Source organism: Nycticebus coucang, chromosome 14 (assembly GCF_027406575.1).
Source record: "Nycticebus coucang isolate mNycCou1 chromosome 14, mNycCou1.pri, whole genome shotgun sequence".
NCBI lineage: Eukaryota > Metazoa > Chordata > Mammalia > Primates > Lorisidae > Nycticebus > Nycticebus coucang.
Genome location: NC_069793.1, coordinates 8,886,035 through 8,908,420, shown reverse-complemented (window position 1 = coordinate 8,908,420; position 22,386 = coordinate 8,886,035). Strand labels below are relative to the sequence as shown.

General features: G+C 44.4%; 1 protein-coding gene, 1 non-coding gene and 1 pseudogene across 2 annotated transcripts in view; all 3 read left to right on the top strand.

The window, feature by feature from the left end:
• The window catches only part of FAU (FAU ubiquitin like and ribosomal protein S30 fusion), an 86,548-nt gene that overhangs the window by 48,488 nt on the left and 15,674 nt on the right, over positions 1 to 22,386 (top strand). The window lies entirely within an intron of this gene.
• Positions 2,611 to 2,747, top strand: LOC128566293 (U4 spliceosomal RNA). Its single transcript, XR_008374552.1, has one exon. It is a non-coding gene; the product is annotated as a U4 spliceosomal RNA (small nuclear RNA).
• On the top strand, positions 14,728 to 15,552 carry LOC128564938 (destrin-like; annotated as a pseudogene).

The following is a 22,386-nucleotide window of genomic DNA, read 5'->3' as shown; positions in this document are numbered from 1 at the left end:
CTCAGGCAATCCACTCACCTCCGCCACCCAGAGTGCTAGGATTACAGGCGTGAGCCACCGTGCCCAGCCTAATGCCTAAATCTTGAAGGCACTGTAGACCTATATCACTCATGAATATGGAGTGATGCAAAAATACTAAATAAAATATTAGCAAATAGAAAAGTATTCATTGTTTATCTGAAATTCAAATTCGACTAAGTATCCTATATTCTATCTGGTAACCTCCAAACTGAAACCTTGTCAAGGATAATTCCTGTCAGAGGACTCAATTTCTCTATATAGATGACCACATTTGAGATTGTTCATCCAAGACAAAGGGTGATCATAATTTGACAACCCCAGGTTAATTAAAAACGAATTGTTGGTCAAGTTGTCAAAAGTCAATACGTCTGTCTCCAATGTAACAGTCAATTCAATCAATAGATTTTTTTTCAAAAGGGTTTTAAATAAATATGGTTTTTGTAACTCTTTTTCTCTAATAACTTAGAAACACACTAGTGTTTATTTATCTTCCATGTGAGAGTACCTTTAATGGGCAATATAAAACTTTTTGTTAATTTAAAAATACAACACTTAAACTTTATAAAAGCTAACATAAAAGATAAGGCATAAAAGATATTTTTAGTAATACATAATTTGCTTATATATTTTAAATTTAATTAAAACTAAATTTATAAAAAAATATTAGCAAATAGAGCGCGGCATGACAGTAAGGAAACAATATACCATGATCAAATGGAATTTATTCTAGAAATCAAGATTGATTCAATATTAGGAAATCCATTAATATCATAGATCAAATTAATAGATTTAAGGGAAAAAATATAATCATCATCATAGATGCTGATAAAACCTACAAAGTTGATTTCTTTCTTTTTTTTTTTTGTGGTTTTTGGCCGGGGCTGGGTTTGAACCCGCCACCTCCAGCATATAGGACTGGCGCCCTACTCCCTGAGTCACAGGTGCCACCCAAAACCTACAAAGTTGAACACCTAACTTTAGACGCCCAGTGTGGTGGCTCACACCTGTATTCTTAGCACTAAGGATTGTACTAGGATTGAGGCTAAGGCAGGTGGATTGCCTGAGCTCAGGAGTTTGAGACCAGCCTGAGCAAGAGCAAGACCCTATCTCTACTGAAAAATAGAAAAATTAGCTGGGTGTTGTAGCAGGTTCCTGCAGTTCCAGCTACTTGGGGAGCTGAGGCAAGAGGATTGCTCAAACCTAGGAGTTTGAGGTTGCTGTGAGCTATGATGCCAAGGCACTCTACTCAGGGCAACAGAGTGAGACTCTGACTCAACAAAAACAAAAAAAACCCCTCACTTTATAAAAATGCTTAAGAAAATAGGAATTGAGAGATATTTCCTCAATATGAATATGTGTACATCTATCTGTATCCTAGTCCAGTGCCAGTATCTTACTAAAAACAAAAGTTCAGGAACAAAGCAAGTATGCCCACTATGACTGTTCCTATTCAACATTTTATTTATTTTATTAGAAATATTAAGCAATGCAATTAGATAAGAGAAATAAAGTACAAGCATGAGAACTGGTAAAGAAAATATAAAATTATCTCTAGTTGCAGATAATATGATGATAATATGATAGTATACCTATAAAACCCAGTGGAGTCAATGGTAAAACTAAGTCAGACAATAAAATATTTCAATTAGTTAACAGTATATAAAATGAACACAGAAATCAATATTTTATTTATTTTATTTTATTTAAGACAGGGTTCTCTCCATGTTGCTCGGACTGGTTTAAACTCCTGGCTTCAAGCTGTCCTCCTTCCTTGTCTTCCCAAAGTGTTGGGATTACAGGCATGAACCCCTGTGCCCCAATAGCCTTTAAGTACATAAATAATAATCATTTAGAAGGTACAATGGCAGATAAATTAATTTACAGCAACAACAAGGAATAAACTTAATAAGCAATATGTAAACCTATACAAGTGCAGTGGTTCATACTTGTAATCACAGCACTTTGGGAGGCTGAGCAGAAGGATTGCTTGAGGCAAGGAGTTGGAGATCAGCCTGGGCAACATAGCAAGACCCTGTCTCTCCCCACCCCACCCCAAAATTTAAAAAATTAGCCAGACGTGGTGGCCTTTTAGAAGGCTGAGGCAGGAGGATCACTTGAGCCCAGGAGTTTGTGTTTGAATTTGAGTTTGCGGTAAGATATGGTGATGCTACTGCACTGTAACCTGGGTGACTGGGTGACAAAGGGATGCTCTTTCTGACAAAAGTAAAAGAAGAAAGAGAGAGAGAGAAAGAAAGGAAAGAAAAGAAAGAAAGAGGAAAAGAAAGAAGGGGCTCATCAGGGCACCAGCCACATACAATGAGGCTGGCAGGTTCAAACCCAGCCTGAGCCTGCTAAACAACAACTGCAACAAAAAATAGCTAGGTGTTGTGGCGGGCGCCTGTAGTCCCAGTTACTTGGGAGGCTGAGACAAGAGAATCCCTTAAACCCAAGAGTTTGAGGTTGCTGTGAGCTGTGATGCCACTGGCACTCTACCGAGGGTGATATAATGAGACTCTGTCTCAAAAAAAAAAAAAAAGAGGGCGGGAGGGAGGGAAGGAAGGAAGAAAAGAGGGAAGAAAGAGAATTTGTTGCTTTGTCCAGTGGCAGTTATCGTAGCCAATGAGTTTTATCCAAGGCGTGATTGGATAAGTAAAAACTTTTCCCAGTACCTGCCATGACAACTTAAAATATAGTTGGCATTGGCAATTTTTGACAGTTTGTACAGAGACTGAATAGAAAAAAAGAAAAAAGCAAAATAAAAAAAGAAAAGGAATGTGTAAAGTCTATAGGAGGAAAACTTTGAAATATCGCTGAAAGACATAAAAGTAGGTATGAACAGCTGGGAAGACATCCTGTTCTAAGAATGGGGGCTCTATCAACATGAAGATTTCAGTTCACCTTTAGTTATTTTATTAATTCAATGCAACTCCATTAAACATACCAACACATTTAGAATTAAATAAATTAATACTAAAGTTCATACTGAAAAATAAACCTACAACAATATCCAGGAAAACACTGGGAACAACAACAACAAAGTAAACAAATTAAAAACAAAATACTAAGAAAGATTTGAGAGCCATCTTCCAAGGCAACCTCTGGTGATCCCTTCCTCCTGGCAACACCCTTGCAGGCTCCTCCCACTTTGCAGCAGGGCTGGACCAATAGGACATAGCAGAAGTGAGAATAACTTCTGATACCAGCTTATAAACAAATTAAGTTTTCTACTGTAAGTCCTTACTTGCTTCCTCTCTTCTGTCTTAGGTCATTTATTCTGAGGAAAACTATGTTGTAAGCAGGCTCAGGAGAGGCCCATGTAGTAAGGATCCAAGGCCTGCCCACAATCACATGAGTGAGCTTTGGAGGTGATCTCTGGGCTTCCACCTCAGCAGATTCTTGAGATGACAGTGGCCCTGGCTGACAGCTTGATTAGCTCTTGAGAGACCTGGAGCCAGAATCCTCAGCTACACTGTTCCCATTCCAGGTGTATTCAGAAACAGTAACATAAGTTCTTAACATGAACTTTGTTTTATGCACAAAATTACTAAAAATATGGTACAGAATTACCATATGAAACATACATGAGTATTTTACTTAGACATGTGTCTTATTCCCAAGTATCTCATTCTGTATATGCAGATATTCCAAAATTCCCACCCCCCCAAAACTCAAAACTACTCTGATCCTAAGCATTTCAGATGAGTGATATTCAACCTGTATATTTATTTTTAGATGTATATAAAAATGAACAAATCGGGTGGCGCCTGTGGCTCAGTCTGTAAGGCGCCGGCCCAATATACCAAGGGTGGCGGGTTCAAACCCGGCCCTGGCCGAACTGCAACCAAAAAAAAAAAAAAATAGCCGGGCGTTGTGGCGGGCGCCTGTAGTCCCAGCTACTTGGGAGGCTGAGGCAAGAGAATCGCTTAGGCCCGGGAGTTGGAGGTTGCTGTGAGCTGTGTGATGCCATGGCACTCTACCGAGGGCCATAAAGTGAGACTCTGTCTCTACAAAAAAAAAAAAAAAAAAGAACAAATCCTTACAGAAAAATATAACTTACTAAAACTAAAAACGTGGCAGAAATCAAAATCCTGAGTGTCCTAAAATATTACACACGTTGAATTAGCAGACAAAATCTTTTTTTTTTTTTAGAGTGTCATCAGCTTGCAGTAACCTCCAACTCCTGGCTTAGGCAATTCTCCTGCCTCAGCCTCCTGAGTAACTGCGACTACAGGTGCCCGCCACAATGCCCAGCTATTTTTTTTTTTTTTTGAGACAGAGCCTCAAGCTGTCACTCTGGGTAGAGTGCTGTGAAATCATAGCTCACAGCAACCTCCAGTTCCTGGGCTCAAGTGATTTTCCTGCCTCTCCCTCCCAAGTAGCTGGGATTACAGGTGCCCGCCACGCCTGGCTATTTTTTGGTTGCAGCCATCATTGTTGTTTGGCGGGCCTGGGCTGGATTCGAACCCGTTAGCTCAGGTGTATGTGGCTGGTGCCTTAGCCGCTTGAGCCACAGGCGCCAAGCCCCGCCTATTTTTTTGTTGTTGCAGTTTGGCTGGGGCCGGGTTTGAACCCATTGGTATATGGGGCTGGCGCCCTAACCACTGAGCCACAGGTGCCACTCTCTTTCAATTCTTAACTGGAATATTTTGATAGGCACACTTACTTGGGTTTATGAGAAAAAATAAAAGCAAGGTGATGAGTTTAGGAATAGTAAAATTAGGGCTTGTGGTATCTTGGGTGGGAGGTGAGCAGAGGCAACCTTGATGACTGCGCTCACGTATGGTTTCTCAAGCTAGGAGCTTATCATTTCATTCCATTGCTTATGTATCTTTGGCACAAATTATTTTGCACATATCAGATATTTCATAATTTTGAAAAGCGAATTCGATATGCTGCTCCTAAACCTGTTGTCTCCAGCATTCCCCACCTTATATACGGTTGTTCGTTTGGAAGTATTTTTGGCAGAGATGCGGTCTCGCTATACTGCCTGTCTCAGCCTCCCAAAATGCTGGGTTCACAGGCTTGGATTTCCTTTTGGAGAATAATTCAACCTCCCACACAGAAGCCTGGGGCCACCTGGTCCCCTTTCTGACCCCACCTCCCATCTGCTTCCTGGCTCTCTACACCTCCCAGCCCAGACAGGGCTGCCCTTATCTCTGTCCCCAGGCGGCTGCCTCAGCTTCTGAGGGCTCCTTCCCTGCCTCCACGCCCTCTCTGCACTGCCACAGGACCACGCTTCCAAGCGCGGTTCTGGTGAAGTTGAAACACATTCTTCTTAGAAAGTATCCAAAAATGGAGAAGCAGGCGGCACCCATAGCTCAGTGGTTAGGGCACCAGCCACATACACCAAGGCTGGTGGGTTCAAACCCGGCCCGGGCCAGCTAAACAACAATGACAACTGCAACCAAAAAATAGCCGGGTGTTGTGGCAGGCGCCTGTAGTCCCAGCTACTTGGGAGCTGAGACAAGAGAATCACTTAAGCCCAAGAGTTTGAGGTTGCTGTGAGCTGTGACACCACCGGCACTTTACCAAGGGCAACATAGGGAGACTCTGTCTCAAAAAGAAAGAAAGAAAAGAAAAAAACATGGAGAAGCAATGGCTAGGCGAGGTGGCTCACGCCTGTAATCCTAGCACTCTGGGAGGCCAATGTGGGTGGATAGCTGGAGCTCACAAATTCGAGATCAGCCTGAGCAAAAGTGAGATCCTGTCTGTACTAAAAATAGAAAAAAGGGGCAGAAAAAAAAGAAAAACTGAGTCAAGAGGATCGCTTGAGCCCAGGAGTTTGAGGTTGCGATGAGCTATGAAGCCACAGCACTCTACCCAGGGCAATAGTTTGAGACTCTGTCTCAAAAACAAAGCAAAACAGAAGACTGGAGAAGCAAGAATCCAATGTACTCAATACTCATATGAAGCCAGTAGATGATCTAAGACACACCCACATAAGAGAAAAAAATCACTTCAGAGTAGGGGGCTGGGGAATGAGGGACAAGGAGAGAGGAGGTGGGAGGGGGATGGGTGTGCTCACACTTAAAGGGCACATGTTAGGGTGTATGCCACACCTCCTGGGTAGGATACAATTATAAGAGAGACTCTATCTGACAAATGCGAACATTGTACCCTACTTCTTTGTACCTTTAGATTAACCTGCAACAACAACAAAAAAATGATGTCGGCTGGGGCTACAGTTTTGTGAGGGTTTGGGTGGGGCTGGAGGACCCCCTTCCCCCGTGGCTCACTCAGGTGACTGTCGGCAGGGAGGCCTCAGCTCCTCACCCCACAGATCTGTCCATGTTTCTGCTTGAGTGTCTCATGACATGGCAGCTGGCATCGCCCAGAATGAGTGATCCAAGAGAGCGGGAAGCCGGAAGCCAAATGCCTTTGTGACCAGGACTCCAAAGCTTCCTGCCACCACTTTCCTTCAATTTTATTCATCAGAAGTGAGTTAGTAAGTCTACTTTACCCTTAGGAGGAGGGGACGAGGCTCCATCTTTTGAAAGGAAGATTATTTAAAATGTTGGATGTTCCTAAAATGACCACCCCTGGGGGACTCACGCCAGGGTGGAACCCATGCATCCACCTACTTCCACCTGCACCAGAGGATTGTTTCAGCTCTAACTTGAGGCCACACAATTTGGGCATGAATACTCCTTGGCAATTCCCCTACAGACATCTAGGACTTTGTATCTCCGCTTTCTGAGCTAACTACTCACAGCCTCTCCTTGCTGCTCAAACCTCCTACTCGTTTCTTTCTTGTTCTCTGTTCCTCCAGCTTCCTCAGTCTGCACCTGTACACACTCCCTCTACCTTCCCTCCTGCTGGGACAGAAGAGCTGTCTCTCTCCTCCCTCAAAACTTCTGGGTCTTTCTTGCCTTCTCTGCCTCCTCTCCCCTCTTGGTTTCTCAAAGTTACCATTTCTCTGCTTATGTCTTAGTTTATTTTTTGTCTTTTATAGACTGTAAGCTCCATGAGGGCAGGGATTTTTGTCTGTTTCATTCACTAATGTTGGGCACTTAAAACAAAGCCCGTTTTAAGGTGGGCACTTGATAAATCCTTGTTAGATGAATAGTCGAGTAAATGGATGGGAGGATCCATCCTGACAAGAAGGAAGAACCATGAGGTAGGAGCAAGTGCAAAAGAGAGGGAGGGAAGGCGTGTTCCCCAAATATCTTGCACCAAGTAAGAAGGCTCATGAGGGCAGTTGTGCTCTGGGCCTGGCACATAATAGGTCTAGTAATTGTGTGTTGATTGCCTGGCTGCCAGCTGATTGCCCAGACCTGTGCCTAGTGTCCTCAACACCTCCCTTTGTACTAGACTTGGGTGATATGTGCTGCCCTGAGTTTGTCGCCAGCCTGCCCCTTTCACAGACACCCAGAACAGCCTGAATTAAGAGTCCTGATGTAGCCTCACTAGCTGACTGGCTGCACCCTGCAAAAAGGAGAGGCATCAGTTTCCTGTCCGTGCTCTGCCCTCTGAGGACACCCAGGTTCAATGACTGTCTTGGGTAGCAGCCTTCCAGGGGCCCTAAGGTGGTTGTTTCCTGGCTTTGCCCAGAAATTCTTGGGAATGACTGAGCCCCCCAAAGCTTTTTTTTTTGAGACAGTTTCACTCTGTGGCCCCTGATAGAGTGTTGTGTTGTCACAGCTCACAACAACCTCAGACTCTTGGGCTCAAGAGATTCTCTTGCCTCAGCCTCCTGAGTAGCTGGGACTACAACACCCAGCTATTTTTAGAGACAGGGTCTTGCTCTAGCTCAGGCTGGTCTTGAACTTGTGAGCTCCAGCGACTGGCCCGCCTTAGCCTCCCAGAGTGTTGGGATTATAGGTGTGAGCCACCGTGCCCAGTCCCCCAAACGCTTCTTGGGTTGGCGGGAGAAACTGACTATAAGCCCTCACTGGAGATTTCCAGCAGTGTCAGGGAAGTAGACAGAGTCCCAGCCCAGCCACTCTTCAGCAGGTGACTCTGGCTAAGCACCTTAGCATCTCTGAACATCGGTTCTCTCATCAACAGAATTGTGAGTGTCTGGCTCAGTGCCCATGGCTCAGTGGGTAGGGTGCCAGACACATACATCGAGGCTAGTGGGTTTGAGCCCTGCACTGGCCTGCTAAACAACAATGACAACTACAACCAAAAAATAGCCAGGCGTTGTGGTGGGCACCTGTAGTCCCAGCTACTCGGGAGGCTGAGCCAAAAGAATTGCTTAAGCTCCAGAATTTGAGGTTGCTATGAGCTGTGATGCCATGGCACTGTAGCGAGGGCGACATAGCAAAACTGTCTAAAACAAACAAACAAACAAACAAAATGGTGAGTGTCATGGAGATTGAGAAAATGGACATGTTGCAAAGTTCAGGGGGTGAGAGCAGAGCAGTGGGACCACCATGCCTGGGCTTAGATCTCAACTTAGCTTTTCTCTGTTTGTTGTGTAAACCCCAGGCAAGGTACTGCTGTGTCTGAGTTTCCTCCCCTATGAAACAGACATGCTAATAATAATTCACTCATTCCCAAATTGTTGGGAATGACTGAGCCCCCAAGCTTTAGGGACAGAAACTGTATTTGGCACACAGTGAGAGCTCAACACACATAGGCTGTGTGATTATTCTAGCTATTTACATGTGAGTGGTGGTTATTTTGATTATTCTCAGCCCTGCCCTGATGGATGTCACAGACATGGAAGTAATTACAACATAGGGTCCTATTGGGCTGAGTTCACATCAGGTTAAATGCCATAAGCACCAAGATGGGGGGACTCACTTGGGTTCATGGCAGATGCTGGAAATGTCTTTGGCTGTGCACCAGGCAAACACAAGAGGGAAAAGCTGCTGCTTTATGCAGGGAGGCACAAAAGTGAGAATAGCCAGGCTGAAGAGGTTGAGTGGAGCTTGGGGAGTGGGGGCCGGTTAAGTCTGACCACGTACAAAGTACATGGTGGGGAGCGGGGGAGGCAGTTAGGTGCAGATCATGCAGGTGCAGACACCCGAGTGTCCCTGTAGGGAGTCCCTGCAGGCTGGTCACTCAGCCTCTGTCCCAGCCTCTTCCCAGCAGCCTGAACCACATGTGTTCTAGTAGTTCCTGACATGGTTTCAGTCATATGAGATTCAAGTTTGGAACTGAGTGGAATGGAGGGACAGGGTGGCAGCCCTCAGGCATCCCTTCTGCCGGTGTGCTTCCAGTGATGTGGCTCTGGAACCACCATGCTGTGGAGCCTTCCAGATCTCTGGGTTACAGTTATTGTCTCAATTTAATAGCTGAGTGTGAACTGCTGTGACATGCCACTAAGCAGATCCAGCAGGGACCCTGCCCAGGAAATTATTTATAACAATTCCGGAAGAAATATCTTCTCATCCCCTGTGAAGCATTTGGCCACTGGGTTCCTGATTTTGCCAGAACCCACCACCCCAGGGCTGCCAAACCCAACACAATTCATTTACCCAGACATTCAACCATCCACCTATCCACATGTCTCATCATTTGTTTATTTACTCCTTTAACTCTCACTGAGCTCTTATTCTGTAGCAAGCCCTGAACCTGGGGCTGAGGATGTGGTGACAAATTGGACTACTGCTGTGAAACAAACCACCCTCAAACTCAGAGGCTTACAGCAATAACAATCATTTCTTCCCTTCCATTTTGCAATTTGGGCGAGATCTCATGGGGCAATTCTTTTATCCTCCATGTGGCATCATCTGGAGCAGCTCAACTGGAAGCTAGAGGATCCACTTCCAAGATGTTGCACTCCAGTGGCTGGCAAGTTGGTGCTGGCCATTGGCTGGAGCTTCGATTCTCCTCTACACGAACCTCCCCATAGGTCTGCTTGGGCTTCCTCACAGCATGGTAGCTGAATTCCAAGATAAGGAAACAGAAACTGCCAATTCTTTCAAAGGTTAAACCCAGAATTGGCATTGTATCATTTCCACAATATTCTGTTTGTTCCAAGGAAGTTACAGGCCAAGCCCAGAATCAAGGGAATGAAGAAATAAACCCATGTCTCTGTGGGGAAGCTGAAAAAGAACTTATGGCCATCTATAATCCACAAACCTATCAAGGTATATGCAGTCTCATGCTGCTTGGATTACATTGAACACTGAGACAGAACTGTTGATTGGTTGGATATTGATTGTTTTTGTTTGATTTATGAAATCTGAGGATTTTCCCCATTAATTCTTGTTTCCATGTGGAGGGCCTTTACTGAGTAACTAATACTTCTGGCTTTGTCCCTCTTGGTCTCACTCATTTTTCCAAGAAGGAAAGGAGGGACTTACCTTGGCAAAATTGGTAGAAGAAACTATGTATGCTCAGTAAGGGGCCTGAAGAAGGAGAAACCTTTAGGAGCAGAGTGGCTAAGTATGTTCAACTCAGGGAGGTGTAGACAAACTTAAAGTTGTGTTTTCCAAACAACTTTATTGGTAACAAAGATAACAATTTGGTCTCTATCCTGTGTGTCTATTTCTCCGTTGGTACTGAACTTGTGCAGGGAAGGCAGTGGTGATGTTGTAAGCCATCCAAAACCCCCAGCTGCAAGCCTGTCGCATAGTTGGTGCTCAATAAAAACACATTGAATTTAGTTTTTAAAATGTTGACATCGGGCAGCGCCTATGGCTTGAGGAGTAGGGTGCCTGCCCCAATATACCAGGAGTGGTGGGTTCAAACCCATCCCTGGCCAAAAACTGCAAAAAAAAAAAAAGTTGACATCAGTTCCTACAGAAAAGGAATTTGGACCATGGTGTATTTACTTATTCATTCATTCGGGCTGAAGGTTGATACCCTGCACTTGGTTAATGCATCTCTCCACCATGAGCTTAAAAGTTCCATGAGATCTAGAATTTTACTTTGTCCTCTATAGTGTCTCTGACACTTGGCTTGGGGCCTAAACATAGTAGGTCCTCAGTAAATAAATGCTTGTTAATTGAAAGACTGAGAATAGAGGCCAAGGGAAGATCAAAAGCAGTTTAGACATACCAATAGACAGACAAACTGGCTCTCACGTGTGGTTAATCCACAGTTGATACACTTCTTAAGAGCGTGTGGGTGGGAGTCTGTCTGGAGGGGTTGGTCTTCCAAGCTGTGAGTACCTGGTGTGTTCCATCATGGAAGTGAGGGGACACTTCTTCATCTTCCTTTCCTTTTTTGTTTTGGAGACAAGAGTCTCACTTTGTCACCCTTGGTAGAGTGCTGTGGTGTCATAGCTCACAGCAACTTCAAACTCTTGGGCTCAAGCAATTCTCTTGTCTCAGCCTCCTGAGTAGCTGGGACTACAGGTGCCTGCCACAACGCCTGGCTATTTTTTTTTGTTGCAGTTTGGCCAGGGCTGGGTTTGAACCTGCCACCCTTGGTATATGGGGCCAGCGCCCTACTCACTGAGCCACGGGCACTACCCAGTTTTTCTATTTTTATTTATTTATTTTTTTGAGACAGAGTCTCACTATATCGCCCTTAGTAGAATGCCATGGCGTCATAGCTCACAGCAACCTCAAACTCTTGGGCTTAGGCACTTCTCTTGCCTCAGCCTCCCAAGTAGCTGGGACTACAGGTGTCTGCCACAACGCCTGGCTATTTTTTTTTTTTTTTTTTTTTAGAGACAGAGTCTCACTTTGTCACCCCAGGTAGAGTGCCGTGGTGTCACACAGCTCACAGCAACCTCCAACTCCCGGGCTTGGGCGATTCTCTTGCCTCAGCCTCCCGAGTAGCTGGGACTACAGGCACCCACCACAACGCCTGGCTATTTTTTGTTGCCATTTGACTGGGGCCGGGTTTGAACCTGCCACCCTTGGTATATGGGGGCCAGTGCCCTATGCACTGAGCCACAGGAGCTGCCTGCCTGGCTATTTTTTGTTGTTGTTGCAGTTGTTATTGTTGTTTTAGCTGGCCCAGGCTGGGTTCTAACCTGCCACCTTTGGTGTATATGGCTGGTGCCAAGCCAGTTTTTATATTTTTAGTGGAGATGGGATGTGGCTTTTGCTCAGGATGGTCTCAAACTCTTGAGCTCAGGCAATTCACCTGCTTCAACCTCCCAGATTGCTATACTGTTTCCTGGAAAATAAGACATCCTCCGAAAATAAGACCTACTTACAGGAAAGATAAGACGTCCCCTGAAAATAAGACCTAGCGCATCTTTGGGAGCACACCTTAAAATAAGACACTGTCTTATTTTCGGGGAAACAGGGTAGGATTCCAGGTGTGAACCACCACACCCGACCTGTCAAGGATTTTAAAAGAAAAACTTTATAGACAAATTAAATTTAGCAGAGTTCATTTCAGCAAAGATTCATGAATCTGGCAGCACTCAAAACCAGAAATGGTTCGGAAAGCTCCACACAGCAGGGTGAGCTTTTAGAAGTGAGCTTTTAGAAGCAAAGCAGAGAAATCATCTGATTGGCTACATGTAGGCTCAGACTTATTTGAACTTGGTATAATTGGCTGAAACCTGGCTACTGGTGATTGGCTAAAACTTTGCTGTTTGTTATACATATTCCCAAATTAGGTTTTGGTTTGTTTACTTACTAAGTTAGGCTCCAGTCTATTAAGCAGTACAGTGCTCATAATATGAAAATAGGCTCAGGTAGGAGGATCACTTGAGCCTAGAAGTTTAAGGCTGCAGTGAGTTATGTTCACACCACTGCAGTCCAGCCTGGGCAGCAGAGAGACGCTGATTGAAAAAGATACAAATAAAAAAAGAGTGACCCATGTCATGGGGACTGGAGAGCCCTGGCCCTACCCAAACATGAAGGTGGGCCCTGTGGGGTCAGATTGCCAGGTTTCCTGGAGAAGCTAGAAATTCTTACTTTTAAGATTTGTGAAATCTGGCTTGGCACCCGTAGCACAGTTGTTATGGCGCTGGCCACATACACCAAGGCTGGCAGGTTTGAGTCCAGCCTGGGCCAGCTAGACAACAATGACAACTGCAATAAAAAAAAAAATACCCAGTGTGTGATGGGCGCCTGTAGTCCCAGCTACCTGGGAGGCTGAGGCAAGAGAATTGCTTAAGCCCAAGAGTTTGAGGTTGCTGTGAGCTGTGACCCCCAGTACTCTACAAAGGGCGACATAGTGAGACCCTGTCTCAAAAAAAAAGAGTAGTGAAATCTTACAAATGTGCACAAACGTGCAGATGAAACAAAGCTCAGCCTGAGTCATAGGTGCCCATAGCAGGGAGTTCACATCTCGGATCTGAAGGCTGCTTGTCCTCTAGAATGTCCTCCATGAAGCTTCTATTTATCCTACCACATGGCTCCCAGTGACCTGAAATTGCTGCTGCCTTTATTTTCCAATCTTTATTTTTCTGCTTATGAAACGAATTGCCGCTCATCTTGAAAATTTCAAATCTTACAGAAATTTATAACATAACTGGTAAATACATATACACCAAGTCCTATCTCCACCCCCCTGCGCCCATATAACCACCAGTAATAGTTGGTGAATATCCCTCTCAGGGGTGTCCGACCTACAGCCCACAAGCTGCATGAAGATTATTTGAAGCCTGTTTTGCTCATCTGTGGTATCGGATATTGTAAGATTTATGCAAGGACTTTTTTTATTTTCGCTCATCAGCTTTCTTTAGTGTTTATGTATTTAATGTGTGGCCCAAGACAACTCTTATTCTTCCAAAAAGAAGAAAGGTTGCACACTCATTTTTTTAAGGTTTGATTCCAATTAAATAACTGGAATTTCACTATGTAACTACAATCTTCTCGCTTTTTTCCCATAATGACATAGCATGAAGGCAGCGCCTGTGGCTCAAAGGGGTAGAGCGCCGGTCCCATATGCCAAAGGTGGCGGGTTCAAACCCAGCCCCGGCCAAAAAATAAAATAATAAAATAACATAGCATGAATAATTTTCCTGGCAGTTACATAGACCTAGACTCATTCTTTCTTTTTTTTTTTTTTTAGGCAAAATTTTACTTTGTTGCCCTTGATAGAGTACTGTGGGGTCATAGCTCATAGCAATCTCAAACTTCTGGGCTCAAGAGATCCTCCTGCCTCACCCTCCTGAGTAGCTAGGACTACAGGTACCCACCACAGTGCCTGGCTAGTTTTAGAGATGAGGTCTTGCTCTTGCTCAGGCTGGTCTCCAACCCCTGAGCTCAAGCAATCCACCTGCCTTGGCTTCCCTGAGTGCTAGGATTACAGGCATGAGCCACCCAGCCTGGCCTTTAGACTCTTTCTTTATAATGACTGTATTTAGGGCTCACAGTGGTCAGGGGGAGTGATGAGAATATCAGACCAAAGTGGTTTTAAATGCTGGGTCTGCCGCTTAGATTCTGAATGATTTGGGGGCAACTGTTCAACCTCTCTGAGCTTCAGTTCCTCATCTATGAAATGAAGAAAATAATGGGATGAACCACTGCATCCAGCCAATACTCTTTTTTTTTTTTTTTTTTTTTAGAGACAGAGTCTCACTCTCAGTAGAGTGCCATGGCATCACAGCTCACAGCAACCTCCAGCTCCTGGGTTTAGGTGATTCTCTTGTCTCAGCCTCCAAAGTAGCTGGGACTACAGGCGCTCACCACAATGCCTGGCTATTATTTTTGTTGCAGTTTGGCCAGGGTCGGATTCAAACCCGCCACCCTTGGTATATGGAGCCAGTGTCCTACTCACTGAGCCACAGGTGCCGCCCTACTATTACTTTTTTATAGGCACACACAGAGTTAATTTTTCTTTATATAAATGAGATCATAATTTTGACATTGTTCTGGAATTTATTTTTGTTTTTAGTGGCCCGTAGACCTTATGGAACTTACATTTTTAACTTAATAAAACATCTTCCAGGCTGGCTCCCTTTCCCCATCCCTGCGATCACCGCGGCAAACATGGTCTCAGGAGTGCAAGTTGTTGACGAAGTCTGTCGCATTTTTGATGACATGAAAGTGAGGAAATGCTCCACACCAGAAGAAATCAAAAAAAGAAAGAAGGCTGTCATTTTTTTGTCTCAGTGCTGACAAAAAGTGCATCATTGTAGAAGGCAAAGAGATCTTGGTTGGAGATATTGGTATGACCATTACTGATCCTTTCAAGCATTTTGTAGGAATGCTTCCTAAAAAAGATTGTTGCTATGCTTTGTATGACGCGAGAAAGAGTCCAGAAAAGAAGAGTTGATCTTCTTTTTGTGGACACCAGAACTAGCACCTCTGAAAAGTAAAATGATCTATGCGAGCTCCAAGGATGCAATCCAAAAGAAATTTCAAGGCATAAAACATGAATGTCAAGCAAATGGCCAGAAGACCTCAATCAGGCTTATATTGCTGAAAAGCGAAGTGGGTCCTTAATTGTAGCCTTTGAAGGATGCCCTGTGTAGATCATCATTCAGCGCCTCAAATTGAAAGCTTCCGTGTTTAATGTTATCCTCTTGCTATATAAATAAAGCTTAAGTATATTTAGGCCAGAGTCTCACTGAGGGGGAACTGTTTTGTCATCTTTTAGATCATCTTTTAGAGTAAAATATTCTATAAACACGTGCAAACAGCCCTAAATAAATCTAAAGTCTAAAGTTTAAAAAAAATAGAAAAAAAAAAATAAAACATCTTTCACATCAGCATATATAGATGAACCTCACCATTATTACTTAAAGACATATTTCAGGCTTGGCACTGTAGCTCACACCTGTACTCCTAGTCCTTTGGGAGGGCAAGGCAGAAGGATCACTTAAGCCCAGGAATCTGAGACCAGTCTGGGAAGGAGCCAGACCCCCATCTGTATAAAAAAGTATAAAAATTAGCTGGTGGTGGTAGCACATGCTTGTAGTCTCAGCTACTTGGGAGGCTAAGGCAGGAAGATTGCTTAAGCCCAGGAGTTTAAGGTTGCAGTGAACTATGATGATGCCACTGTACTCTAGTCCAGGTGACAGAGCAGGATCCTGTCTCAGAAAAAAAAAAAAAGACATATTTGACATATTTCGGACGACAAAAAGAGAAAAATATAGACACACCTATGTATCCACCACCCAGTATATGAAATAAAACATTACAAACCCAGCTGAATCATTCTATCTACCTTTCTCTGATTGCTTTCCTCTTATGCCTCTCACCCCTCATCCTAAACTTGGTACATTTCTTTATTCTTTTATTTTCTATAGAGAATATATCTCTATTCATAAATAAAATATAGTCAATGGAAGCTGAGCATGGTGGCTCATGCTTGTAATCCTAACACTCTGGGAAGCCATAGCAGGAGGAGCCCTTGAGCTCAGGAGTTCGAGACCAGCCTGAGCAAGAGTGAGATCCTGTCTCTACTAAAAATAGAAAAATTAGCTGGGCATCGTGGCGGGCACCTGTAGTCCCAGCTACTCAGGAGGTCAAGGCAAGAGGAAGAGGAGATTCTACCACCAAAAAAAAAAAAAGTAAACAGTGTCTTAACGTATATAGTCTTCTGCAACTTGTTATTTTGATCAACATTATGTTTCAGAGATTTCTCCACGTTGACTCTCTTCATTCATTTTCACTATACAGTATCCCACTATTTACACCTTCTCTTCTAAGGATGAACATTTAGATGTTTACAGTTTCCCTCTACTCACAAAATGCTGCAATGAATATTCTGTGTATATGTTCCTTTTCTACGCACAGGAGAGTTTCTCTAGGAGTGAAATTGCCAGGCTGAAGGCTAAACACACATTCACCTTTGCTAGATACTGCCAAGTCATTCTCCTTCTGCCTGTGTGGAGTTATTTTGCTTTACACTCTCGACAGGTTGGGGTGTTAAATTTTTTTACTTTCTGGGGTGGTGCCTGTGGCTCAGTGAATAGGGCGCCGGCCCCATATACCAAAGGTGGCAAGTTCAAATCTGGCCCTGGCCAAACTGCAACAAAAAAAAAAAAAAAAAAGATTTTTTTACTTTCTGTCAACACATGAATGAAAACTTATCTCTCATTCTTGTGTGAATTTTCATTTCCTTAATCGCCAATGAAGTTGAACATTCTTTTGAGTTGTTGTGTGTGTCTGTGTAAACAGATATTTTCAGTTCTCTTGGGCATATACCTAAGAGTAGCATTTCTGGGCCACAAGATAGCTCTATCTTTAACTTATTGCGGAATTTCCAAACTGTTTTCTAAAGTATTTACAGTATTTTACATTTCCACTAGAAATGCATAAAGGTACCAGTTTCTCCATATCCTTGTGAACACTTGTGTCAGTCTTTTTTACTACACCTGGCTTAGTAGGTGTGAAATAGTATCTCTGTAGTTTTCATTTGTATTTCCATGATGACTAATGATGTTTAACATTTTTTTCATGTGCTTATTGCCCATTGTTGTTTTTTTTAGAAACTGATGTTTATGGAATACTATGCAGCCATAAAAAGATGGAGACTTCACATCTTTTATGTTTACCTGGATGGAGCTGGAAACATATGGAACATATTCTTTTTAGTAAAGTATCTCAAGAATGGAAAAAAAGTATCCAATGTGCTCAATACGACTATGAAATCAATATATAATCACCTACACACTCATATGAATGGCAAAACATAACTACAGTCCAGAAAGTAGAAGGGAAGAGGAGAGAGAAGGGAGGGGAGGGGGATATGGGAGAAGGGAGGGCATTTGGGGGAACCTCACCTAATGTGCATGATGCAATGGTACATTTCAAAACTATTAATAAATGAGTATAATTGTGATGGATGTGTTACTTAGTTCAATGTAAGCATTTCACATTGTATATTGAAGCAGTACCCTGAACCTCATAAATGCATCAATGTACAAAGTTATGAATTAGTAAAAAAATAAAGAAACTGATGTTTATTTTCTGTCAACCTCATTTCCGTCTTGTTTAAGAGCCTGTGGAAGGACAGCTTAAGTCCACTCAGTGGCTGTTCCTACCCATTCAGTGGCCTGGAGCACTGGGAGCTGCTGAGTAGGCACAGAGGCTGCCTGCAGCCTTCAGACTAGTCTGCAACCTCAAGTTGAGTAGCAGTGAACTCATGATTTGGAGCAGCCCTTTCACCCCATAATTCCTCCTTGGTCACAGCTTTCTCAGCGGCAACCTTCTCTTCCCTTTTCAATCTCTTCAGGATCTCTGTAGAAGTGGAGATTGGACAGGACCAACCTCCCATGGGTGTTCACAGATGGTGCCACGCATATGGAGAACTTTCCAGGCCAGCACCTACTACATCAGACCCACTGAATGGGTTCCCTTGTTGTTGTCTGAGATGGTGATGTCCACGTGAGGCAGAGGAGAATCTGTGCCATGCAGAGCAATAGTAGGCAGGTCAAGATAAGATGCCTTTGTGAGAGGCTGGTGGTCAGCCCTGAGGAGGGTAACCACCAGGAGATGCAGCTCCTGGAACGTTGCCTGCATCTGGCTAGTGAAGGTTTCTGGAGTGACGTGGCCAGCACTAGGAGTGGCTCAAGGGGCAGCAGCAAACTTCAGCACAGCTTGCTTCCCAGTATTTCTGGATGACACTGACATCAGCAGGGGTTTCAATGGCAGCAACGGCATGAGCTGCTAACAGAAGCTTGTCCCCAGGTCCTCCACAGCTTTATGATGCAGATGCCATCACTATTCCTTTTGTAGATGTTCTGTTCCATTTGGAAGTCAAGGTTGGTGCCACCTGCGTGGATTCCTGCTGCAAGAAATTTGAGGATGTCCTCCTCCTTCAATTGTAGGACAAGGGCTCCAGATACTAAAATTTTCCCTTTAAGTTGCAACAGGAATCCAAAACACTATACGGACTCCTCTCTGGGTAGTGTGGAAAGGCTATTGACCATTTCTATATATTTTTTGGGAGAAATGTGACTTGAATTCTTTTAAATTTATTCATATCCCAGAATATGATCTGCCTTGGTAAATGCTCTACATGCATTTAAGAAAATCATGTGTTAAGCTGTTGTTAGATGAAATGGTCTGTAAATATCAATCAGGTCAAGACTGTTGATAGTGTAGCTCAAGTCTATTACATCCTTGGTGATTTTCTGTCCACCCGTTTTATCAATCATTGAGAAAGGATTACTGAAATCTTTGACTATTATTGTGGATTTATCTATTTTTCCTTGTAGTTCAGTTTTTGTTTCTTGTAATTGAAAGCCCTGCTATTAGGCGCACGAGTGTTTAGAATTGTTATGTCTTCTTGATTAACTGATCCCTTTATTATTATAAAACATCCTTCTTTAACACTAATAGTCTCTGCTTAAAAATCAACTTGTCTGTTCCATGTGAGATAAAAAGACTCAGGACCCCATCCTTGAATTCAGTGTGGGTGACTGTGTTGGCATTGGCTATGGACTTAAATCTAAACAATGCCAACACAGGGTGCTAAGTGCCATGATGAAGAAAGCACAGAGCATTGTGAGAAGAGGCCCCACTTGTCTGAGAAGTTATGCAATGCTTCTTGCGATGATACTTGAGGAGAAAGACGTTCCTGGAAGGAGGAAAGAGATATGCAACAGGTGACAGACCTGAGACCCTCACATGCCTGAAGAATGGAGTGTGGAGAAGGAAAGCAAGATATGAGCTGAGGTGTCAAAAGATCTTTCTGGCCACTGTATGAATAATAAATAAGAAGTGTATAGGAAAGGAGGCTATTGCATTTGCCCAGGCTTGACATGATGATGGTCTGCGTTAGGACACAGTGGTAATGATGGTGGCAGAGAAAGAATGAATTCTAGGGCGGCGTGTGTGGCTCAGTCGGTAAGGCGCCGGCCCCATATACCGAGGGTGGCGGTTTCAAACCCAGCCCGGCCAAACTGCAACAAAAAAAAATAGCTGGGCGTTGTGGCGGGCGCCTGTAGTCCCAGCTACTCGGGAGGCTGAGGCAAGAGAATCGCTTAAGCCCAGGAGTTGGAGGTTGCTGTGAGCTGTGTGATGCCACGGCACTCTACCGAGGGCCATACAGTGAGACTCTGTCTCTACAAAAAAAAAAAAAAAGAATGAATTCTAGAGACACTGAGGAGGTGCAGTAATAGGCTTCCTCTCTTGCCTAACACAGTGCAAGAGCCTCCTGTTTTCCCTAGTTCCACGTTTCCCCTCCATCCTACCACAGACTATTTCAACACTGGAGCTAGACTAACACTTTTAGAACTATGAGCATGCCACACCTCTGTTCAGCACCCTCCAGTGGCTCCTCCTTGTCACTTAGGGTAAAAGCCAAAATCCCTGTAATGGCCAACACAATCTGGCCCTGGCCCCCTCTCCTACTACTAGTTCCACTCTGGCCCAACAGTCTTCTTCAACAAACCGGGGCCAGTCCACCTTTATTTAGCTGCAATTCTTTGTCCAGACATCCACTTGGCACATGCCATCACCTTCTTCCAAGTTTTTGCTCAAATGTCACCTTCTCAAGGTGGCTTACCCCCTTATCTTCGCTGATACTTCAACCTGCTTCAAGCACTCCACTACATTCCTGACCTCCTTTATTCTGCTCTACTTTTTCCCCTGTGGCACTTATTATCTTCCAACATTAGATTTTTCATTCACATTATGCCCATGGTTTGTGGCTTATCACATCTGCTAGGATAAACTTCCCAAAGGCAGAGATGTTTGTATTGTTCCCTAACATCTGAAGTCCCTAGAACAGGAGATAGCTGGTACATATTGTAGACTAATTGAATGAACTTAATTACCAGTTTTGATGTGGGGGCAAATGGAGAGGGACACAGTGAACATGATACCCAGGTTTTTAGAGCTGGGATGTGGGTGGAGTACAGGGACACTGAAAAGCAGGAGAGATCCAGCTGGAGATCAGACATGGATGTCATCAGGATCAGGAGGGCGGTTGAATCCACAGGAGCAGAAGAAATCAGCAGAAAAGGTAAGAGAAAGGGCCAACGTGGACATCAACATTTAAATAAAGGGATGGAAAGGACAGGTGCAGTGGCTCATGCCTGCAATCCTAGCACTCTGGGAGGTTGAGCGGGGTGGATCGCTTGAACTCAGGGGTTTGACCAGCCTGAGCAAAAGCAGAACCCCACCTCTACTAAAAACAGGAAAACTGAGGCAAGAGGATCACGTGGGCCCTAGAGTTTGAGATTGCTCTGAACTATAATGATGCCATCACACTCTACCCAGGGCCACGGAGTTAGACTATGTCTCAATAAATGAATGAATAAATGAACGAATAAATAAAGGGATAGGCAGAGGAAGCGGGTAGATGCATAACCAGAGAGAAAAAAGAAAAGCGGGGAGAGGAGACTTTCAAGAAAGAGAGGTTGAGTCGGGCAAGGACTGAAAGCTGACCATCGGATGTAGTCACTAGAAAATCATTGGTGGCCTTGTGGAGAAGTCAGCTCGTAACTCCTCACAAGAACTTTTCAGGTCAACAGATGGTGGAGAAGGTGCTGAGACCAACAGCAGGGGAATTTAGAAGCAAGCAGACCCAGCGTCAATTCTAGGAGAGGTCTTACCGAGCCTCTGAACCTCATTTGTTCCACGTTTAAAATGGGGATTTAGCACCCCCTAGTTTACAAACTTTTGGTGATTGATGGTTAGAGAAGACCACGGAGGAAAACGCAAGGAGTGGATTGCATCAGCACCGTTTTCTCAATGAGTGGACTGAGCTGGCTGCGACCCAGACACAAAGTGAATTACTACGGGGCAGTCCACGACCAAGGGGGTCTTAGCTATGGTCCAGGGCTAAACGATACACCAACAAAACTGCAGGTGCGGAGAATGACGCTGAAGTCAATTCCTTTGCATACAACACTCCCGTCCCCAAATTAGCAGAAATTAAAGGTCTGCTCCTCAGTGCTGGGCACACCTGGCTGCCCCTCCCTTTCGGGGAGCGACGAACGTTCCCCGAGGCCAGACGGGGATCACCTGCTCACAGACTGCATTTTCCCCACTACCAGCCAGCTGGGGGAGGATCCAGACCTAGGCAACACAACCTTCCGTTCCTAGCGACCACTCACCTGCTCTTCACCTTCTATAGGCCAGCAAATTTCGTTTCTTTTTCTTACTGGTCCGCGTAATTTTATCGCAGCCAATCAGTGACAGCCACGGGACCAAATCCACACCCACACAACTCAGGGAGTTATCAGGAAGGCTAATTTTTGTTTTCTGCATACCGTTCTCCCAGAGAATACTTTGTTAAACTGCTGTGACTCTCCGTGAAATGAGACTCTAAAACATTTTATTCCCCTTAGGCCTGTAAAGTCTGTCCCTTGCATACTCCCCCTCCAAGCGGTGGGGCGAGCTCACGCTCCACCTCCCAGGCGCTTTGCGAACCAGAGTCCCCCACTAGTGAGGTTGAGTCTACACCGCGGTCCAGGCCGTACCATCTGTGACTAATTTACAGGGGGACTCCAACTCCTCCTCTCCCCGCCCGGTTATCCTATACTGTTCTGGCTACTCGCGTCTCTTGCTCAGCCCCTTCCCGTGGGCTCAAAGTCCAGAAAAGGTGCGGAGACCACTTCCGGCACGGGGAGGACGCTGGAGGCGGGGTGATCTGCCT